Source organism: Dipodomys merriami, unplaced genomic scaffold (assembly GCF_024711535.1).
Source record: "Dipodomys merriami isolate MVZ:Mamm:240054 unplaced genomic scaffold, mDipMer1.0.p SCAF_23, whole genome shotgun sequence".
Lineage (NCBI taxonomy): Eukaryota > Metazoa > Chordata > Mammalia > Rodentia > Heteromyidae > Dipodomys > Dipodomys merriami.
The window spans coordinates 6,082,718-6,107,815 of record NW_027203715.1 but is presented as its reverse complement, the minus strand read 5'-3'; positions in this window follow the sequence as shown (position 1 = coordinate 6,107,815).

Below are 25,098 nucleotides of genomic sequence, written 5' to 3'. Positions count from 1 at the left end.
TTTGTATACATTTTTGTAATTTGGGGTGTGGAAAGGTTATAGCAGAATGCTGAAATGGGGATGCAGGTTGACCCATTGTGATGATGAGATGTACAGGACACTGTCAAAAATGAATTTACGATGTCGGGTAGGGGTCAAGGAGGGAGGAGTTGGAGAGTTGGGGAGGGAAAGGTAATAGGGGAAAAACAAAGGAGGAGATAACAATGCTCAATAGGAAATGTACTCATTACCCTACTCATGTAACTGTAAACCCTCTGTATAGTATTTTTACAATAAAAAATATAAAACTCTCTTCCTGGTATAGATTTCCAGTGCTGCCCTCAGCATTGCATTTTTTGCCTTTTCTGGCTGTGGATAGGTCCATCTGCCTAGTGGATCAGTAGTCTTCAAGGCTTCTTGGTCCTGAAGTGGGACTTGGATTATCCAGTGATGGTTGGAACTAGGCCAAGGACAGGACAAAACCACTTCCAGGGCATGGCTTCTTCATCCCCCCTACCCCCCCATGCAAGTAGGATTGCAAGCAGAATTTCTATGAATTTGACTCCACAAAACAACCACTGAACCAAAAGGAAAGGTCACCAAACACCTCCCTTCCTCCCCCATTCCTTCCTTTCTTCCTATTAGGAAAGTACAAAATAATTTTGCAGGTTTTGGAAAACACACAAATTGCCCACCACCTCCCCTTTTAAACTAGGTTTAAGGTCACTAAGTCATGTAAATGGATAATGCCACACTCATTATTCTGGACAACTTCAGGTTGTTTGATGCTTTAATTTGTTGGTGGTGGTGGTGGTGGTAGGAGGGCCTGAACTCTGGGTCTGGTTGCTGTACCTGATGAGCTTTACAGCTCAAGGCTAGTGTTTCTCCATTTGAGCCACAGAGCCATTTCCACATTTTTCTGCTTATGTGGTGCAGAGGAATTGAACCCAGGACCTCATGCATTCAGGACAAGCACTCTACCACTGAGTCTCCTTCCCAGCCTTAATGCTTCAATTCTTTAAATTTTATTTTTGTCAGTCCTGGGGTTTAATCTCAGGGTGTAAACATATCCCTGAGATCTTCAGCTCAAGTGGAGCTCTCTACCACTTGAGCCACAGTGCCAATTCCTGTTTTCAGATAAACATCTTTCAGACATTCCTGACAGGGTTTGCTTTGATCAGTGAATTTTAAATTATATTTCTTCTATGTATTTATTGGAATATTGCAGTTTATCTGAAATTTAAAGTTTTCTGTAAAACTTTGTCTTCAAGTATTCCAATAGTATTAAATATTACATTTACAATCTATTCTGTAGCAATACATTTTGAAATTATTATGTTAAGATGAAAATCTTGTTGTTTGTAGAAAAGTCCCATTAAAGTCCAAATTGGAAATATGGTCATTTCAGCAGCCTTGAGTCTCCTTCATATTTATTTATTTATATTTGTGAAAATACCGTACAGAGGGGTAACAATTACATGGGCAAGATAATGAGTACATTACTCATCAAGCATTGTTGCCTCCTCCTTTGTTTCCCCTTCCCATCTGATCTCATCTGCCGCCCCCCGTGCTCTCCAGACACCCCTTTGCCCGCCCCCCACCCTCGCCGGCCAAGGTGTAAAGATCGTTTTTCTTTCATTTTTCATTTTTTTTTATAGTGAGAATACCAAACAGACGAGTTACAATTACATGGGCAAGATAACGAGTACATTTCTTATCAAGCATTGTTGCCACCTCTTTGCTTCCCCTTCCCATTCCTTTCCATACTCCCCTCCTCTCCCCACCCAACCCTGCCCCCACCCCCCATCAAAGTTGTTAAGTTCATTTTTTGACCTAAAGACTTGTATATCTCATTGTTGCAATGGGTCCACCTGTATCCCTAGATAAAAAATTAGTTTTTTCCCTTCCCCTACAAAATTATAACAACATCAAATACAGTGAAAGCAGGAGCTATACTGTGGGTGATGGACATACATAGCAATATAGAAATCATCTTATAAATATGTTAGAAAATATCGCAAGGAAAAATATACATGGAATCCTTATCTTGTGGTTCATTTCACCTAACACCAAATTCTCTGACCTATTCTGCTCGTCTCAGACATATTCTGGCTATTGCAAATAAGGGAAACCAGGGGAACAATGCTTCTTTGGGACTGGTTCACTTAATATCAATTTTTCCAAGTCTTTCCATTTCCTAACAAATAGGGCAATGTTATTCTTTCTGATGGAGGCATAGAATTCTATTGTGTGTGTGTGTGTATATATATACATATATATATATATCGAACATATATATATATCGAACATATATATACATTGTACATATATATGATACATATATACATAAATATATGTTATATATATCATATATATGTATATATATCATATATATGTATGTATATATATATCTATACTTATAACATATATATACATATATAGTATATAGATAGATATATATCATATATATATCATATATATAGTAGATGCATGGATCAATAAAATGTGGTATATATATATGATCAATAAAATGTGGTATATATATATAAAATGTGATATATATATAATATATGTATATGATCAATAAAATATGGTATATATATATAAAATGTGGTATATATATAATGTGATATATATATATATATATATATATATCACATTTTATTGATCCATGCATCTACTAAGGGGCATCTAGGTGGGTTCCATATCTTAGCTATGGTAAATAATGGTTCAATAAACATAATTGTGCTGGTAGCTTTAATATGGTCTTTTTTGTGACCATTTGGGTAAATGCCCAAAAGTTGGATTGCTGGGTCATAGGGTAGCTCTATGTGGAGACTTTTGAGCAGCCTCCATACTACTTTCCAAAGTGGTTGAACAAGTTTACATGCCCACCAACAATGCAATAAATTTCCCTTATGCCCACATCCCCTCTAGCATCTGTTGTTATTAGAGTTCTTGATTATAGCCATTCTATCTGGGGTGAGGTGGTATCTCAATGTTGTTTTGATTTGCATTTCTGTTATGGCTAGAGAGGTTGAGCATTTCTTCATGTGTCTATCGGCCATCCTTCTTTCAACTTCAGGGAAGATTCTCTTTAAGTCTTTAGCCCACTTATTTATTGGGCAGTTGTTTCTTTGCGTATTTGTTTTTGGGGGGTTTAATATTTTTGAGTTGCAGGTATATTTTAGATATGAGACCCTTGTCTCTTTATGGTAGTGAAGACCTTCTCCCAATAAATGGGCTTTCAACTGATCTTGCTAGCTATGTCCTTTGCCATGCAGAAGCTCTGCAATTTCCCAATCGTCCAACATTTCTTTGATTTGTTGTAATTCTGTGTGTCTATTAAGAAATTTCAGCCTGTGCAAAGGAGACCTAGGATTTCTCCTATTCCATTCTTTAATGTTTTCAGAGTATCTGTTTGACTCCGAGGTCTTTGATCCATTTGGAGTTCATTCTGGTTCAGGATGATATATAAAGATCTAGCTTTAGTTTTCTACAAGTAGTTAACCAATTTTGCTAGCACCATTTACTGAAGAGGTTGTGTTTCTTCCATTCTATTTTTTAGCTCCCTTATCGAACATTAGATGTCTATAGGTCTGTAGGTTCATTTCTGGGTTTTAATTTCTAGTCCATTGGTCCTATGGTCTGTTCTTGTGAGAATACCAACCTATTTTAATTACTATAGCTTTGTAGAAGAGTTTGAAATTTGGTATTGATATTCCTTCATCACTGTCGTTTCCGTTAAATAATCGTTTTTGCTATTCGTGGTCTTTTATTGTTCCATGTGAATTTTTGGATTGCCTCTTCTTTTTACCAAAAGAATGAGGCTGGAATATTGACAGGTATCATACTGAATTTGTAGATAGCCTTGGGAAGTATTGCCATTTTCACTATGTTGATCTTTCCAATCCAGGAGCATTGGAGATTTTGCCACTTTGTAAGTTCGGTTTTGATTTCCTTTTTCAGGTTTTTAAAGTTTTCATCATAGAGGTCCTTCTGTTCTTTTTTAAGTCCTAGGTATTTTATTTTTTGTGGGGCTATTACGAATGGAGTTGCTTTCCTGATTTCAGCCCTACTTTTCTCATTGTTGGCATACAGAAAAGCCATTGTTTTTTGAGGATTAATTTTATACCCTGCTACTTTGTCAAAGTTTTGAATAAGCATGAATAATTTGGGAGTGGATTCCATGGGATTCTTTAAATCCAAGTTCATGTCATTTAAAAAGAGGGAGAGCTTCTTCTTTCCCTATTTGGATTCCATTTTATATTTGAATCTTATTGCTGTAGCTAGGCATTCTAATACTCGTTTGAAGAGAAGTGGAGTGAGTGTACATCCTTATCTCATTCATTAGTTAAGAGGAAATACCTTTATTTCTTCACCATTAAGTAAAATGCTGGATGTAGGTTTGTCATATACATCCTTTATTGTATTGAGGAATGTTTCCTGAATTCCTAATTTTTCCAGAACCTTCAGTATAAATGGGTGGTGGATCTTGTCAAATCCTTTTTATGCATCTATTGAGGTATCCATGTGGTTCTTATCCTTGCTCTTGTTGATGTAAGTTATTGTTTTAATTGATGTGTCTATATTGAAGCAGCTTTACATCCCTGAAATGAATCCTGTTTGATCATGATGTATGATTTCTTGGATGAATTTTGAACGTCGATTGACCAAAATTTTGTTGAGAAGTTTTGCATCAATATTCATCAAAGAAATGGGTCTATAGTTCTCTTTCTTTGATGAGTCCCTGCCTGGTTTGGGGATGAGGTTTATGATGGCTTCATAGAATGAGTTCGGTAGTGAACTTTCTCTTTCAATTTCATTGAAGACTTGGAGGAGTATTGATGTGAGCTCTGCTTTGAAGGCCTTGTAGATTTCCACTGTAAAACTATCTGGTCCTGGGCTTTTCTTAGATGGGAGGTCTCTTATTGCTATTTCTATCTCATTGCTTAATATGGGCCAGTTAAGATGGTTTAACTCATCTTGGTTTAGTTTCGGCATGTCTATATTTACTAGGAAACGGTACATTTCTGACAGGGTCTCAAACTTATTAGCATAAAGGTTTGAGAAGTATTCCTTATAATGTACTGAATCTTGGTTGTTTCTGTGGTGATGTTTCCATTCTCATCTCTGAGTTTATTTATTTGAGTGTGTTCTCTTGTTCTTCTAATAAGATTTGTTAAGGGTCTGTCAATTTGTTAATTTTTCAAAGAACCAACTCTGTTTTGTTGATTCTTTCTATGCTTTTTTGGTTTCTAATTCATTTAATTTTGATTTAATTTTAATTATTTCTTTCCATCTACAGGTTTGGGGTTTATCCTGCTGCTCTTTTTCAAGGAGGCTCAGATGTGTCATTAAATTGTTGGTTTCAGATCACTTCAATTTGTTGATGTAGGAACTCAGAGCTATAAACTTGCCTCTGACTATTGCATTTGCTGTGTCCCAGAGGAGCTGGTAATTTGAGTGTTCATTTTTGTTGAATATTATAAACATTTGAATTTCGTTTATGATCTCTTCCATGACCCACTGGTGATTCAACAGTGTGTTGTTCAACCTCCATGTGTTACATGACTTTCATTGGTGGCTTTTGGTTTTGAGTTCTAATTTTATTCCCTTGTGGTCTGAGAGAATGCAAGGTATAACTTCAATGTTTTTGGATTTGGACAAATTTGCTTTGTGACCTAAATGTGGTCTATTTTGGAAAAGTTCCCTGTACTGCTGAGAAAACGTGTATTCTGATGCTGCTGGGTGAAAAATTCGGTAGATGTCTGTTAAAGCTAGGTGATCTATGCAGTTTTTTATATCCATAGTTTCTCTGTTAATTTTTTGCCGAGTTGATATATCTAGTGGGGAGAGTGTGTGTTAAAGTCCCCAACAATTAATATCTTTGGATCTATGGGAGATGTGAGAAAAAGTCAAGTTACTTGGATAATTTTGGGTGCTCTTATGGGAAATAGATATTTAGAATTGTAATATCCTCCTGAAGGAGAGATCCCTTAATTATTATATAGCAACCTTCTTTATGTCTTCTCAATAATTTTAATTTGAAATGTGTTTTATCTAATATTAGGATTGCAACTCCTTCCTCTTTATGAGGCCATTTGCTTGATAGATTTTGTCCAGCCTTTCACTTTCAACATGTGTTCCTTTTTATGAGCAAGTTGTGACTCCTGAATGCAGCAGACAGAAGGATCTTTTTTTAAAAATCCAACTAGACAGTTTATGTTGCTTAAGTGTATTGTTAAGTTTATTAATGTTGGGAGATAGTACTGAGAGATATTTGGAAGTTCCTGCCATTTTATGCACCTTCTTGGGGGCTGCTCCAACTGGGTTCTTCCTACGGTTCTTGGATTCTCAATTTGTGTGCAGTTTCTTAGCCTTTATTATGTTCCTGTTGGTTTTCTCTGTGTAGGACATCTTTAAGTAATTTTTGTAGGGCTGGTTTGGTAGAGATATATTGTTTCACTTTTTCTTTGGTATGGAAAATTTTTATTTGTCCTTCAGTTATGAAGGAGAGTATAGCTGGGTACAGTATTCTTGGTTGATAGTTGTTTGTCTTTAGGGCATGGCCTACATCATTCCAGGCCCTTCTTGCTTTAATTGTCTCTGCTGAGAAATCTGAGGTGATTCTAATTGGTTCCCCTTATAGGTGATTGATCTTTTCTCCTTGACAACTTTAAGGATCTTTTCCTTGTTCTGAATTGATCCTGTACATATTATAATGTGTAGTTGTGATGTCTTGTTATGGTCTGGTCTATTTGGGGTTCTAAAAGCTTCTTGTATCTGAATAGGCCTATCTTTTTGCATGTTTGTGAAGCGTTCTGCTAGGATCCTGTGAAACAAATTTCCTAGACCTTCTGTTTCCATGAGCTCCTCTATACCTATTATCCTCAGATTAGGCTTTCTGTTTGTGTCTTCCAAATGTTGAATAGATCTATCATATTTCTTGGATTTGTCTTAGATAGTTGTATGTTCTTCCTCTATAATATATAGGCTGTCTTTAATCCCCGAGTTTCAGACTTCTGCATGGTCTAACTTACTGTCAAGAATTTCTACTTTTTTAAATTTCTTTTCCTTCTAATTGGTCAGCTTTGATGGCTTCAAATTCTTTGTTGAAGCTTTGTTTTAGATCTTGTATGAATTTGTTTCCTTCCTTAATTTCATGTTCAATGTTTATTCTCACAGGACTTAGTTGATTGGTTATGGATTCCTTGGACTCTAATTCCTTCTGTTGGACTCCATTCAACATTCCTTTCGGGTCTCCCTGACTTCTTTCAGCTGTCTTTTAATAGATTCCATGAATGCCTCTATTTGGTATGAAAGTAACACCAGTTTTGTGCTAGAACACTATTTGAAGGCAAGCATCAACCAAAGTCCTGTAGTTGCACAGTCAAAAGTCGACAGATACAATCTATTTCAACAGATACAATCTATTCAACATAAAACAACAATGTATTAATGGGCTAAGAACAGCAAAGTAGAATTTGGCAAACCAGAAATGATTAGTTTTAGGGAGAAAAGGGGGGAAAATAGGATTAGAGAGATGTCGATAGGTAAACGGAGAGTGAAATTAACCAAGTCTTAATCTGAAAGGGGAAAATGGATTGGACAGAATGATAGGAGAAAGAGAAGAGAAAATAAAAGAGGCAAGAAAAAATGGAAAAACCAAAATTTAAATTTAAAAAGTGAAACACAAAAATTATTCAAGTTTAAAGAAGTAATATTGAGTGAAGAATGGGAAAAGGATGAGAGGAGAGGAGGAGTAGAAAGGAGATATAAAGAACTAAAAATACTTATAGTAAAAATAAAAATAAAAATAAAAAATAATTATAATATTATATAGGTATTATGAGATAATATGGTTATTAAGGAATTTAAGCCTAAGAGTTTTTGAAATAAGTAATAAATTTCTGGATTAAGTGTGTAAACAATGTGGAATAAGGTCTAATGATCAATGAAGGGTATATCTGAGGATGAGCAGAACAGCAATTAAGTCACCCAAAAGAGAATGAAGAGAAGAAAGTGAAAAGAATGAGAAAGAAAGAAAGAAAGGAAAAGGATCAAAAGTTCAGTAGAGATAAAATAAAAATACAAAAGTGCACATACATATACACCTAAAATAGAAATTATAAGAGGAAAAATGATTAATAGAAAACAATTTTTTAAAAAAATTACAAGTTAATAAAAATGTACAAAGAAAGGGTTCTTTGGCGGAGGGGGGGCGGGGCGTTAAATGGGAAGATCCTGTATCTCCCTTGTGTCTATAACTAGTCTGTTGGTGGAGTCTCTGGTCTACTTATGGTATTTGTTTTTCCTGTGGCTTGATTGGTTTCTTAAGTTAGTTTGTTTGGGCAGGCAGAAAAATGGTCCGCTTTACCCAGAATTTTGTGAACCTCCTCCCAGGCTAGTTCAGTGGAGGGAGATCTGCTTTGTTTCTTACAAATGAGTGAGTTGGCTGTTTCCTCTTGTTTGGAAATGCTGTGATGAGCCTAGGTTCTGGGTAGAGTTGAGGCCTTTCAGCAAACAGTAGTTTTTCCCTGAGGGGCTATCTTCTGAGACACTCACAGAGCCCAGCATGGAGTAATTCTCAGGGTTTATGTTTACTGAATTTCAATTGATTATCTAGGCTGCTATAGGGAGGGGAACCCTCTGGCTCTGTTTACCCAGTGAAGAAAACTCTGCCCCCTCTGGGGGCAGAGTTTTCACTGCCTGGGCTGGGTGACTTTCTCCTGGGTGGAGCTGAGCCTGGCAGGTCAGGTCAGGTTCCTGTGACCTGCCAAATGACCCTTTTGTTTTCCTCCAAGGCCAGGGTTGGAGCTATATTCTGAGCCATTGCCAGTATCAAAGATGGAGATTTCAGATAGTGGCACAATGGGGAGGAGGAGGGAGTGGGGTGACGTTTCCTCCTCTGCTCCCTGAGAAGGTGTTATTATGTCAGGGTTCTACTCATGCCAGTGTATTGATTCTTGAGTCGTATCTGGTCTGTGATCTGCAGGATAAAGATACCTGCTCCTTGTCAATTCTTGCTGGTTTTGGGTAGAATCTGATCACTTGCTGTGTCAGGCACTTTTGTCCAGGACTCTCTGTGTTGTAGGTATGGCAGCAACGGCCACTGCTACCCCGCTGTCACCACAGCCACAGCTACCGACAATTGCTCAGATCTGTTTCCTTTCCTGGATTTTCCCTTTCTGGCAAAACTCTCTACTGGGATGGCACACTTGGTATAATTCTCCCACCTAGGACTGTTCACTGGAACACTAAGACTGCTTTCTAGGTGAGAGCTTGTTTAGCCTCCAGGTTCTCCTCTGCTGTCTTCCCAGAATTACTCTTTTTTTTCTCTACAGTATATTTTTTGTTTTGGAACAAGTGTCATGGATTGTCCAACCGTTCAAAAGGAAGCTTATTCCATTAATTTAATAGAAAAGGAATGCAGCCTGCCTGCCTCTCAAGGCAACTTTGAGTATAATCTTAATCTGATAATTCACATCATTGAATTTTCAAATTTGTATTGAGAATTTTTTGTTAAACTATTCATTAAAGAGGTTCCAAATATCAAGAATATAAACAATGTTTTGCTTTCTAAGAATGTTTTAAAAGCTAGTAATTCAATAAAAAACATTCTATTCTTCCAAGATTCCATGGTGAAGAATTTCTCTTTTATCGTAGCCCTTACCAGTGACCCCCTCCCTTCAAACTTGTAGCTTTATTCAGTTTTCTTGTTCCAGGTTTGATTTTGGTACTAGCACGAATAATCTCCGTGAAGTATTTGACAATGAAATTCCATTTGTTGTTAGATAGCTCAATACATATTGCCAAAGGCAGACCCATGGGCATATCATAGAGCATAAACTATTGAATATCACTAACGTGATCCTATTCAACTAGTCCATCAATTAATATAAATACCACATAAATGTGCATCTTCATATAATTTTTAAAATGCAATGTAGTTACATATCATATGTCATAAAATAATTCAGACCACTAGTAGAAGAGAGTAAGCTCAACCTTTTGCATCGTTCCCAATGCTATTTGTAAATTTTTCTTTCTCATTAACTTTCACTGCAGGGCCTTCTTTTCCTAGCAATATGTTATGTCATGTCCTTGGATTTTTGTCAACTTTGAGTTAGCTGTTTTCTTTCCACCACCAGTTAGTCCCACCCGTTAAAAACCTGAGGAATAACTTGTCCCAATATGCCTGCAAGAGGAGTATCCAAGTCAACTCTCTGTGCCCACTATTCCCTTACTTTGTTTGGGAATGGGGTATCAGAGACCGCGGAGACAGGGGTGTCAGGGTTCAGGTGGCTGGAACCATGGTGTTACGAATTATGGGTAGCAGAAAAGAGTAGTAGAGACTAGGATACCAGGTAAAGGTTAATTGTGACTGTAATTGCTGAGTTCCAGTTAGCAGCAACAGCTTTGCAGGGGTTGGGGTAGCTAACACAGGTATCCAGAACTGTTTAGCAGGGACAAGTAAGCATAGACAAAGTGAAAGAGTAAAAGTTGTGAAGGATTGTGGGGCACAATCAGGGTAACAAGGTCATGGGTGTGTAAACTGGGTAGCCAGTACTATGGTAGAAGCAATTGGCATGGTGGCCTGATGTGGTGCAGAGCTCTGGGATTTCCTGTCCAGTTTTGGCTGTTAGATCTTTAGGGAAACTAGCTCTAGCAGCTCATTATCAGCTTGTGTTCAGGCACGTGCCATATATAAATGTCTACTCCAAGTAGATTGCATTTTTTGACATCAGCTATAGGATCTTTGCTCTAAGCATCCTGAGAGACCACACTCCACAATGCTACAGAACAGGCTCCACATAGTGAGCTGCAATCACCGCATACAACTCTTGCTGCTCCTCTCCAATGTCAATTATCATGGTAGCAAGGGATCTGAGATGTGCTCAGCAGCAGTGCTCTGAAAAGCTACCAATTCTTACCATGGAAATTTGGGAGCTCCCTAGAAATGGGCAAGAGCACTTGCTGATGTTCTTCCAACTTATCTCTGTGGCTCTGCACAACCAGTTTGTTGTACCTCAGATGGAATACTTTGATGTCTAGGTGGCATCAAACTTGCTCTATCTTCTCTCTCTAGGTGCTCTTCTGTTTCAGCTGCCTCTCCATTTCCCTCCAGTTAGCTCGCTTCATCTCCACATCTTTTGAATTGTGCTTCATATCAACCTGTGGCTTTCACACCAAACCCTTCCACTTTCTCATCCACCTCTCTAGTTGTCAATATGGTACAACAAGCTAACTTCTGTATCTGTTTATCAAGATTTGAGCTGGAATCCAAGATGGTACTAGCTAACTGATAACATGGGGAGCTTCTTAAATATTCTGCTGTCATTCACTTCTCATTGAGAAAGATGCAAATGTGTTCTGGTCAATCTCTCCTCCATTTCTGGTTCACAGCATAAAGTGAATTCACAATGTAGCTACCAGACAGCTGCTATGTCAGCAAGTGACAAAACCAAAGATAATTTATTGAGGGGATACTTACCAAGTGTAGTAGGATAAATGCACATATTTGTAGGATATTCCTAAGAGCTTTCATCAAACTGGTTATTTTATGCTCAAAATGGCAGACCAGTGTTAATATCTCCCCGAGATCTTCCTGTTGTGAAGGCCCTGAGGACTCCTACATACAACTCAGACCTAATGACATGGGTGAATAAAAAAGTAGGTGAGTATGGATTAGAATTTTGAAGGTGTGGTAAGATGTTGTCTTGTCATGACCAAGATGAAATCAATGTTTTTATGTCCTTTCTCTGACCTTCATCATATCTCTTTATTTGGCATAATTGGCAGATTTCTTAGTGTGTCATCTTCTCCTGTTAGTTCAGTGCACAAGTAAAAACATTAAGCATGCCAAACCATGGGTTTCCATTGTCCTAGTAGATGTTTTGCTTTCTAGGACCTTCCTTCCAGGTAACTCTCTGTTTAGCATATTGCACAATGTCCCAATCAATGAAATCATTTTGAGCCTAGGAGAAAACCTCCATTTGTAAAGCAGTTCACATAAGAAGGAGATGATGCCCCACACTCAAATGCTCCAGGAGAACAGAGTGTAAGGGTGTCTACACAGTTGGGAAATAGGTTTCTGAGGGGTGGAAATGGAAGAGTTTAGATAGCAAACTTAGAAGTAATTATAAGTTTCTGAATTACTAACCTTACTTCCTTCTGCACCTCAGGTTCAATTCAGGTAGTGTTGGAATGTTTATGATCACAAAAAGGAGTTTTTAATCCCAGACTCAAACTTTAAGTCTTCTTGTTACATCTTCCCACCTGCCCCTGATGTAAATTGTCAGAAGGGCAAAGGGGAAGGGAGCCCCCTGCTCAGGAGTAGAAATGGAGCTTACAAGTAACTGCAGTCTCTGACTTTCTATTTTGAAGGTAAGATAAAACGCAGTTTGAGTTTCTACAAAATCAGTTTCTAGGCTCTATGCTTCCTTCAGAACTTCTTTCTCTCCTTCTATGTTTTGACAGCAACAGTTAATAAAGTGCTTCTGTCTCTTAAGGGCAATCCTTCTCTTCACACAATGCTTAAAGTAGACAATAGGTGGAAGCTGCCATTAAATTAAAAAAAAACATGAAATAGCACACAGTGAGTTCTTTCCCTGAATTCCTGGACCTAACAAGTTATCAATTCTGAAGAGAACGTTATTATTGGTGCGTACTAACAACCTCCACTGAATGGTGAGCTTAGAACACTTTTCCCACGACAGGTTATGTCCAGCTTATTAGGATGGCTGAGTTCTACTGCATCAATGAACTTACAGACCATGCAAGACAGAAAAGTCTAAGAGATTGAGATCCCAAAAAGAAACTGGACCAACAAGAGAAAACTTATCATTGTTGAAAAAGTGGGAAGACTTAACTAGGAGAATGTTCCTCTGAATACAGATATGGATATAATTATAACAAAGTTCTAATTTGTGGCTCATCAGTAGAAACTATCAAGTCAAACCTCACTAAAGGAAAAAATAAAACTTATGAAATTAAAAAAAATCTATTTGGATTTCAGTACTAACATCTGTTTTAAGGAGTGCGATTGTGGTATGTGTGTGTGTGTGTGTGTGTGTGTGTGTGTGTGTGTGTGTGTGTGTGGTGTCTGAGATTATATATGGGACAGCATTAGTTCTTAAAACTCATCATTTTGTCAATATTCTTTAGGTTTCCCATTCAAGTCTTGTGGCATTCTAGCTCTACTATGTGAAACACACAATTCTCGCTTTCTTCTGGTTAAATGGAGATAAACATGTAATGGATATGTCAACCTGGGTTGGTTTCAAACTATGATCTTCAGGTCTTACTCTCTGGAGTAGGTAATGTATAAGAGTGAGCCACTATGTTCAGCCCAGTATTTCCAGTGACTTACATAATCTTTCTGAATCTCAGTATTCCTGTGTGGAAAGTGAAAAGAATTACTGTGTGGACCTTAGAATCAGGTGGGAGTTATGACTTGGTGTAGAAAGTATACGTGTTTGGGATGTGTGTACAAAGCCTGAAACGCTCATAAAACTACTGATGTTTATATTGAAATGTATTCCAGGAATTGGAAACAGGAGGAATGTTTCTGTTCTAGTTTATCCATTTATGGCATTGAGGGAGCCAGAGACATTCAAGGAGAACAGGCAAACAAATGCAGTACTTGTACACTGTAGATATTGTGTTCACAATGAGCTATACCACTGTGGACAGGGACAGGAGGGATTGGATTGTCAAACAAGAAATGAACTCATTACCTGACTTACAAAATTGTTATCTTTTTATTTTATTTTATTTTATTTGTGAACATACTGTACAGAGGGGTTACAATTACATGGGCAGGATAATGCATACATTTCTTACCAAGCATTGCAGCCTCCTCCTTTGTTTACCCTACACCTCCCTTCCCAGCCTCCCCACTCCCCCCCCAATCCTTTCCCCTCCCCCCCCAACGACATTGTAAAGCTGGTTTTTGACATGGCAATTTGTACTTCTCATTGTTGCAACAGGTCCACCTGAATCCTTAAACGACTTGTTTTTCCCGTCTCCTCCACAAGTTATACTGACATGAATATAGTGAAAGCGGGGGTTATACTGTGGGGGAGGGACATACAAAGCAACAAAGAAATAATCTTATAAATGCATTAGAAATACATGCATGAAAGAAAAAAACATTAAAATACAAATCTAAGGGTTCATTTTCCTAACATCACATTATCTCACCTTTTCCCCTTGACTCATACATATACTAGATATTGGATATAAGGGAAACCATGGGACCTGTGTTTCTTTGGGCCTGGCTTACTTCACTTAATATAATTTTTTCCAAGTTTTTCCATTTCTTAACAAATTGGGCAATGTCATTCTTTCTGATGGAGGCATAGAATTCCATTGTGTATATATACCACATTTTCTTGATCCATTCATCTACTGAAGGGCATCTGGGTTGTTTCCATATCTTAGCTATGGTAAATAATGCTGCAATCAACATAGTTGTGTTGATAGCTTTAGTGTGGTCTTGTTTGTAAACATTTGGGTAAATGCCCAAAAGTGGGATTGCTGGGTCATCAAGGTCTTTTGAGGAACCTCCATACTGCTTTCCAAAGTGGTTGAACAAGTTTACATTCCCACCAACAATGAAGTAAGGTTCCCTATAACAATTTTTAAAATACAGTAACAATTTTAAAAATCCAGGTTGATTCTGTACTCCAGTTTTTGTAGGTGCCCTTAAGACTCAGGCCCACCAATGGAGGTTTTGAAGGTCAATTTATATGATAATTAATATAAAGCCATAATATCCTAAGAAATGTTATAACAAGTATTTCATTCTTAGTACTGGTTTCTCTTTGAGTAGCAATTCTATATGTTGTTGGCAGAGCTAATGTTTTACTTTCTGGTTTTAGTATTTGTTAGGTGTTGAAATCCTTCGTAAAGTTTTTCAACAGATTTCTGCTGTATCTTGGCAACCTGCCCCTAACTAAAATTGTAATCAACCTTTGAAATAAATGTACTTGAGTATGAGTTTTATTTATTTAATTTGCTGATGATGGTGAAATGTCGTTGTCCTTTAGCTCTTCAGCTCAAAACTAGTCCTCTACCACTTGAGCCAAAGTACCTCTTCTAGCTGTTTCTGCTTAGGTGGTGCTGTGGAATCAAACCTAGGGTCTTGTGCATTCAAGATAATCTGTCTATCACTGATCCACCTTCTCAGCCCCCATAAGTGGTATTTTTGTGCCAGGGTGTATCAAACAAATCTATTGAGCAAATGTATTCATTCACCACTAGACATAATCAAAATTTATGAATTATCTGATATTTTAATGAATAAAACTGTTATCATTTTTACTAGGAATTGTTTGTCTCCCCATGTTGTAAACATGGAGGAGGTATTTTAAACTAAAACTACAAAAGTAATTTTAAGGTCTTGGTGCTAACAAAACTGTCGAGATGTTATTACACTAAACAGAGAATTCAAAATGAGTTTTCTTCATAAATACAGAGATTAAAGGACATATAATCCTTATTTCAAAATGCAAATGAAAGGAAAAATCAGTCAGGAGGTAAAATTTATATTGAATGTTAATTTTTGAAGAAGAAAAGAAGATCTTAGATGGCAGACTAAAAACACTATCAGAGCCCTTTATGCTGAATTATAAAAAAAAGAAGCTTTAATTGAAAAATTGAGCTGGAATGTGCACATCAGGCAAAGGCAAGCAATCAGAGCATAGCACCAACAAAGAAACGCCATAATGTATATCTCAGAAAAAGGAAACAAGTACAGACCAGGGCTCAACATCCTTATCCTTGATTTCAATGATACACATATACCCCCCTACACACAGATGCACACTCACACACATACACACACACACAAACACACACGAACACACAAGAATGTATGCAACAGCTCAACCTAATCACTTCCATTCAACATGAATCAAAGATCTTCCTGTACTTTTTGAAACTTTAAAAGTTTCAAGTCTTGTAAGTAATTGATAAAAGATGCATAGGCAATTATTTTCTGAATAGACTCTGCTATAGAAATGAGAGTTCATGATGGTTATAACTACTTAAACATCTTTGAATCTCAAAAGAATTAAACAAGAGACAATCTGAATTTTGGAACTATATTTCTACCAGCTATTCTTCAAAGGCTTAATAAAAGGTTACCAAATCCAAAATTGAATACCAAGTTAATACAACTAATACTTGTGTAAGTGAAGTGAAAAACACTTCTCAGTGACCTATGCTGCCTCAATTTCTAAGCCTGCTGCACATTGTGGAATCTTTGATTCTGCTGGGCCAGGCCCACAGTTGTCTTCCCCAGAGCAGTAGCCCTGCTGGGGTTGGCACTGGGAGCTGTGTGAAGAGGAGGGGAGACCTCGGGGGAGGCTGAGCTGGGGTTGGGGATGGGGGTAGTAGGGAGAGTACGGGAGGCCGTGGCAGAGGCTGGTGAAGGAAGGAAGGAGGCAGTAGGCCAATGGCTCAGGAAGTAGCATCCCCAAATGCAGCTGGGTTCTGGGGAGTGTCTGTGAGGTGCAGAGTTTGGCCCCTGGGGCCTCGTGGCTGGGTGAGGAGAGGAAGGAGTCTCAAATCCCACCCAAACAGACAATGAGAAATGAGACAACCAGTGTTTGAAGAATTTCAAGAAAAAAGGCAGGGATTTGTAGGTAAACTCTGGGGGTGGGGAGGGCAGTAGTGCTGAGCTAGTGGTGGTCATGCCTCTCTGGAGGCCCTTGATGTGAGTGAGGGCCTGCTCTGCTGTGCACTAGGCCTTACTCTTGCCTTGAAGCAGGCACCATGAATTGCAGGCACAGCCTCAGGTTATCCCACAGAGCTGGCCTGCCATGAGTGCTGGGGACTGGGCAGCTGCTGTGAGGTTATGTGTAGCAGGGCAGAGGAAGAATGGCTGGTGGGTACTGCTCCACCCTAGCCAGGCACAGGGCCACTGGGGAAGTTCTGGCTCTTTATCAGGACCAGGGACTGCCCCCCAGACAAGTGGCCTCTGGGGACTTGCATGGTGGCTGTTATGTGTCGGCTGGGAAATTTCTTAGCAGGGTCAAGGTGTCTCCACGTATAGGCACATTTACTCCTGTGCCCCTCCTATCTTCTGGATTCCCACTTTCCTCCTGCCTCGTGCCATTTCCAACTATAGGAGTAAAATTCTCCAGCCTCTAAGAGGCCATCCCGGAGATGCTTAAAGGGCTTCCCACGTCTGGTTCACCATGCATGCAGTGCTCATAGGGTGCCATCCTCCAGGCAAAGGGTACCACAATTTCAGTTTGGAAGAGGGAAAAACTTCATTGCCCCAGATACAGCTGCCCTTGGGGTTCTCTGTGTACACTAGTCTTGTGCTGAGATAATGATACCCAAAGACCACCAAGGAGCCATTTCTGATGTGAGCACACGAGGGTCACTTATTGCAAGCTCGAGCCTGGACTCACAACTGTCAGCATCGCAGTGGGTCAGAGTTGCAACCTCCAAACTTTCAGTTAACAGGGTTTTTATAGGGCATAGGGCTGAGGTAAGTTGGTTCATAGCTTGTCAGTTACGTGATTGGTTGACATTTAATGAGATAATATTGTAACAATCTTATTGGCTAACATGTGCAAGCTTAGCAGTAAGAAGCAAATTATGTTAACTATGGAATCTTAAGAAACATCTGTAGCTTTAGGTACCTTCCTGTCATCCGCTGGTGGCTATTGCTAGAGGAGTTACGGGAAGAAGGTTATAGGGACATTTCATGGTTTTTCCAGGAACCTGAGTCCTAACATTCGGTAAAAGTTTTGCAATAGGTACTTTCAGTAAATGCCTTCACAATGGATACTTTCAGTATAGGCCTTCAAAATGGACTAAGTCCAGAATGGCTATACTTTGGCTAAGGTCTCTCACTAGGGGTGTGTGAGTGTCTGTGTGTGTGTGTGTGTGTGTGTGTTTGTGTGTGTGTTTGGTATGAGAGAGTCAGACACAGCTGAGGTTTGGTGTAAAACACTTCTTCCCTTCAGCATTGAGTTTTGGTATCTAGTGGTTGTTCCCCCTCCCGAATTCTGAACTCTAAATTTTTTCTTCTATATACTTTTATCCTTAGATCTTCTTAATATTCAGATTCCTAATATCTGCTGTGAACTTCAGAATTTGCTTCATAAAGGGGGTGCCTTTCTTCTAACTTTTATGAAGCCCTTTGCTCTATTTAAATGCAGGATGTGCTGTGTTAGCCCAGACTGTTGTGGCCCAGGCTGTGACTGTTAGTTCTGAGATTAGTTTAGGCTAATATGAAATACTATCATTTCAATCTATCTAGTGAAAAAAGTTCAGCATGTTTATTGAAACAATTTCCTGGCTGTAAAACTAATAAAAAATTGCAGTGGTATAAATGTACAATTTTTTGATTTTAGTTAATTTTGCACCACAGCAATGAAAAAATTCTTCTTTCTAAAGTGAATATTTAGAACGTGAAAAAACCAAATATTATAGAACTTAAAAACTGATAAAATACCCAAAGTAAAAGAAAGACACTTATCAGGAATGCAGTACAAATGTAAGTGTTTAATAAATAAGTGAAATATTTGAGATTCTTATCCACATAGGAAATACAAAGGAAAATAAATAGGAAAGTCACTGAAATCCCATCCTCCACACCAGAATAACTATCACCACTCGAATAAATAAACATCTGGAGAGGTTGAAATAAATCAGGAACTGTATTTAGTTTTGTGATATTGTAAACTAGTGCAATCCATATGGAGATCATAATGGAAGTTTAGACAATACCAAAAAGACACATGTGTTGATGACTTTTACTGCAACCTTGATACATAAAGAAGGAATATAAATCAACATCAACATCCATGTGCATGCCAGCAAGAAAGAAAGCTGTGCAATCAACTTAGGTGCACAAAAAAGAGGGAATAAAGAAATATGCTATTCATAACTATAAACATGTTCTGGTATATAAGAGAAGTGAATTTCTCCAATATCACTGCTAAATATTTTTGGTTATACACCTAATCCTAATTTCACAGGTTTTGTGGCTTCATGTTTTTCTTTAAAAGGGACCTCCATATTGATTTTTAGAGGAGTTACAATAGGTTGAAGATATCCTATAATATGTGGATATTAGAAGAAATTTAAATATATCAATGAACACATAAAGGACCATCATATACAGTTTATAATTTGATCCAATTTTAAGAAGGCAACAGTTGGGGGACAAGACAATGTTAGAAGCTTAATAACAAAAACACAGACATGGAAAAAATTTTTAAAAATGTGCAACAGATTAGTGCTAATACTAACAAAATATTTTCCTCAAGTTTTAAAAATGAAACAATTAAAATAATACTTAATAACATCAAATAAGTATGCCATGGAAGAAAATGTACCATAGACATATGTTCCCCATAATTTGTTCTAATTTATAACAAATGGACACAGGTCTCATGGTTTCCCTTATTTGCAATATCTAGTATATGTATGAGTCAAGCGGAAAAGTTCAGGTAATGTGATGTTAGGAAAATGAACCCTTAGATATGTATTTTAATGTTTTTTTTTTCTTTCATGCATGTGTTTCTAATGCATTTATAAGATTATTTCTTTGTTGCTTTGTGTGTCCCTCCCCCACAGTATAACCCCCGCTTTCACTATATTTGATGTCAGTATAACTTGTGGAGGAGATGGGGAAAAACAAGTCTTTTAAGGATTCAGGTGGACCTGTTGCAACAATGAGAAGTACAAGTTGTCATGTCAAAAACGAGCTTTACAACGTCGGTGCAGGGGGGGGAGGGGAAGGATTGGGTGGGGGGGGCAGGGGGGAGGCTGGGAAGGGAGGTGAAGGGTAAACAAAAGAGGAGGCTGCAATGCTTGGTAAGAAATGTATGCATTATCCTGCCCATGTAATTGTTACCCCTCTGTACAGGATGTTCACAAATAAAATAAAAAAAATTAAAAAAAGAAAATGTGATTACATGTCTGAAGATGATAACACATTCAAGTATCATTTATTGAATCCAGCAAAGAAAAGTAACAGAGAAGTAGAAAGTAAGAACAACCTGGGGCATGGATGAAGATACTCAGTAGAACTTTGTGAGGAAAAAATGTGCTCCATTTTGCTCATCAACGTTGAGCTAGGACAGCTACCTTTTGACAGAGCACTTGTAATGTAGTCAGAGCAGTGGAGTTTCGAATTTAGGCAGTAATTTATTACTTTTATTCCCTAATCTTATGATGTTATTCCCAAATGATATGAGTGATCCTAGATTTTCTGAGCCCTTTTTCACCCAAATTTTCTAATTCCTTCCCCTGCCAGTAATTCTTCTGCTATTCTCATTTCTCCTTGTTTCTGAACTCAACTCCTGTGACCTTTTGGTTCATGAGAAAGAGCTAAAGAAATATGAGGATGGTCTGGAATCTGAGGAACATCCACTCCAGCTTGGAGGATCTGGTAAAAGACCTCCACCTGGGACTCAGAATCAGATATTAATTGACCTCTTTGGAAATAGACCAACTCAATCCCTCAGGCAGGATTCATCATTCCTTGACTTTCTCTGAAGAGATTTGGTACTATGGCACAATTCAGAGAATGAGTTTTCCCACCACTCACCACAGCTTTGTCAGGACGAATAGGTTCAAAACTAAAAGTGACCTCAGTTCTTACAGGGCAAGTCAGAAACCAAGAGATCACATTTTTCTCCTCATCAGGCACCTTCTGTTAGAAACAGAGTCTGGGCAAAGTCTAAGATGGAGATCAAGTGAGACTGGGCCTAAGGAGTACACAAAAGAATGACCCTTTCTGACTAAAAGTGAGTTGTGCAGGGAGACATGATAACTTCCTTTATATATGAAAATTCACTAGGTGTGTTATCTCACTGCCATTGTGTGGGAGGTCAGTTTCCCCAAAGAAGTTGTTAAATGTTGTGTCTACCAGTTTGCTCTCTAGGCTATTGTCTCTCCCACCCATTCCCATGCCAAGAATGCATTGCTTCTTTCAGGCACTCAACTACTTGTCCTGAATCCTAAGCAGGAATATTGTAGGCTATACTTTGGCTAACCTCTTGCATTGGAGGTAGAAAAGGCCCAGTCTCTGCACATGCCAAGAGGTAGAAAAGGTGAGTATAAGCTCAGATTGGAACTGAACAACAATCATATTGAAAAAAAAATAAATGAAATTAATGGTTGATTAATTTAGGGTGGATAGCCACTAAATTTAGGTAAATATTAGTAACACATATACAATCATGGATTAGGAAGAAAACAGTGAAGTATTTTCAAGATAACATGGAAAAGACACATAATAACCATAACAGGAGATGAGAGTGTGAAGGAACTGTTGGCATAGGTCCATTTACTATCTGAGGAGTGACCTTGGTTAGAAGGCTTTTAGAATAATATCTAAAAGAGACTGACTTGCTGGGCACTAGTGGCTCACACCTGTAATCCTAGGTACCCAGGAGAGTGAGATCTGAGTATTACGATTCAAAGCAAGCCCAGGTAGAAAAAGCCAGAAGTAGTCCTGTGGCTCAAGTGGTAGAGCACTAGCCTGGAGCTCAGGGACACTATCTAGGCCCTGAGTTCAAGCTTCATGATCATCAAAACAACAACAACAACAAAATAATGATAAAAAGAAATAAAAGAAGGACTTAAAGATATGCGATGGAATGATGATAGTGTGTAACTGTCTAGGGAACATAAAAGGAGACAAAATTTGGAGCAAAATTATACCTATTCTTACTAATCAAGGATGCTTAGCAAATGCCAAATTCCTCTTCCGAGAAACTTCCAAACCTGGGCTCAGAACATGGCTCATTGGTTGAGTGCTTGCCTTGCAGGCTTGACGCCCTGGGTTCAATTCCTCAGCCAGAAGTGGTGCTATGGCTAGAGTGGTACAGCATTAGCCTTGAGGTGAAGAGGAGAGGGACAGGACCTAGGCCCAGAATTCAGGCCCCATGACCTGCCAAAACAAAAAAAAACCCAAAACAAAAAAAGCTTCCAAACTTATTTTTGCTCATAAATTAGGAGAGGCTTTTTTTTTTAACAGGAATTCTTATCTAGTTCAAGGTCATCAGAACTTCAGTACAGTTTTCCTGTTGAGATATAATGCACCAACTCTGCTGAACTTAATCATGACTAGGAAAATATGGACACTAATGTGTTTATTATAATTTTCCTTATAAATATATAATTCTGTCAGATATTATATATAATATATAGTGTAAAATATATTATACATTATATAGTATAATAAATAAATTCTAATATAACATATATTATATATTAACAAACTTTCTAATTTTAGAGTTAGGAACAAGCAAGATATTGAAAGACAAATGCTTGAATCTCTGAGTAATTTCTCTTCCACTGGACAATTCCAGGTTTCATTCTTATTACCCAAAGAGCAACATAAGCAAGCGGTGCCCATGGATGTGGTTCTCTGGATTCTGGAAACTGTGATCTGCATATATATATATATATATATATATATATATATATATATATATATATATATATATATATATATATATATACATATACATATACATGTATATATGAAATATTGTTTTATACTAGTGAATGTGTAAAACTATAGCAACAGATAATTAAGTCAACATCTATGTGCACACACACTCAATCACTTTCAAGTATAAGAATTTCTTTTCTGGCTGGGAAGATGACTCAGAGGTAAAGCGCTTGCCTTGCATGTATGACGCCCTGGGTTCAATTCCTCATAACCACATAAGCAAAAGGAAAAAAGCCAGAAGTGGTGCAGTGGCTCAAGTGGTAGAGCACTAGCCTTGAGCAGAAGAGTCGAGGGACAGCACCCAGGCCCAGAATTCAGGCCCCATGACCGGACCCCCCCCCCACAAAAAAATAATGTCTTTTCTATGTTCCGTATGCACCTACACAGAGAGTACATGAGTTGCCCTTGAATTGTCCTGGTAGTTATTTATCTGGCTACTGTAGCTTCACATCCTTTGTTCTCATAGTAGCCAGATGTCATGTGTTCAACAATAATACTTGTTACAGGCAAAAGTATCTACCCTGACATACATAGGAACTTGGATTTCAGAAATGCCACAAATAATTGGGAGGTACAGCAGTACTTATCAAAATTAAATAGATTACATATTTATTAGAAAGTTTGTCAGAAAAATAAACTTCAGTGCAGGATGAAACACTTGAAGAAAATTACAGTTGAAATTACATATAGCTATGTGCTGGTAGCTCATGCCTGTAATTTTGGCTAATCTGGAGGCTGATATCTGAGAATCAGTTCAAAGCCATCTTGGGCAGAAAAGTTGCCATGAGACACTTATCTCCAGTTACTCAATCAAGACTAAAATTGATACTGTGGCTCAATGTTGTAGAGAGATAACCTTGAGCCAAAGACCTCAGGAACAGTGCCCAGGACCCAAGTTCAAACTCTGCAATAGACAATAAATAAAAATAAAAAATAAATTACATATAATTTATTATCAACTCTGTACAAGGAAAATAGGATATGACACATGGCAACATATGACTTCAAGTTACAAAGTTCCAAAGCATTTCCCCACTCTGGAGAACTAGGAGTAATCCACATTGAAAAAAATAAAAACATGAATAATTTATACCAAATTTCAAAGCATACTATATGTTATACAAAGGAAATGCAATAAACATGCATTTCACAATTTAGTAACATCATATAGTATAAAGAATCTGATTAACTGATTCATAAAAATCAATACAATCGAGATAAAACATCCAATATCTCAGGGGTCAAATTAGCAGAATACTTTCCATCTATGATGGCTGTTCTGTAAATTATCCAGCCCTATCCATCCCACAATTGCAGAAGGCTCCTCCTGAGAATGGCCAGAAACCTGTCTACTGTTAGTGCTCAATGTAGACCTGGTCCCATTCTCTATTATTTGGGCAAGTGATTGACTGACTATCTGAAAACTTGCCAAAGGCACAATTTGGGAATGGCTTCCAGTAACGACATTTTAGTTCTCAGAAAAAAAGAGAAATTGAAGACAGTGGGAAAATGTAACAGACCCGGAAAGATTTCTATCATTGTATTAAAACTGTACCCTTCTACTGACACTTGAACAAACTGCAGCAATTGTCACTCCAACCACATGTCCAAAAAATAGCTTTCCAAATATTGACCTGTTTTCACGTTGGCAAATCAAGACACTCTATTGTGGCCCTGTTTTATTTAACCTATCTGCTATAGTTTGCCCAAGAGATAGTTGACCTTACCAATTTCTTAAATTTTAGGTCATCACATAAACACTTCATAGCCCTTAAACATTAAAAATACCTATCCATATAAGTCTGCATTATATACTTATTATTGTTTTTCATTTGTCATATTATACATATTTGTGTATCCCATGGCTTAGTTCTGTAATCTTCCTTCTCATGAGTGTTACCACTGAGTACATGTAATTATTTCGTTACTTTTTCTCCAGTTCTGTTCTTTCTTTAATTCAATTCCTTAATAGCATCATGTCTACTGACAACTCCTAGCTATTGATTTTAAAAAATTCAAAAGAGTCCAAAGTGAGCTTTGATTGTATCCCTCATTACTATTTGATTAATTGATAACTCTTCCAGTTGCCTTGTCAAAATATCTTGTAGTCATACAAGACTTACCTACTATTTCACACATCATATGAAATGTATGAGCAGGTTTTGACAAATTAACTCACATAATATTTTAGGAACCATAAATATATAGTATTTGAATACTAATACTATGACTTAAATTCGTGGCCTTGGTTGTTTTTTTTACTTTTCTTTTGTGCTCAGGTTGTCAGTCTTCTATTTGAGCCACAGCTCCACTTTTAGCTTTTTGGTTCTTAGTTGAAGATAAATGTCTCATGGTCTATTTACCTGGTCTAGCTTGAAACTACGATCTTCTGTTTTCAGCCTTATAAATAGCTAGATTTAAAGGTGTACACCAATAAAACCACCCCTATTATATTTGAATTAAAAATAAGTTCAAAGAACGAATATTTGTAGTATTTTCAAATCAATATGTTTTCATTTACACATTGTCTTAAGAGGTTTTTGTTATTACAGCTCACTTATCAAGAAAGGAAAGGAAAAATTCATAACCAAAGAACCTTTGTATGTACCAATGCTCAAGCC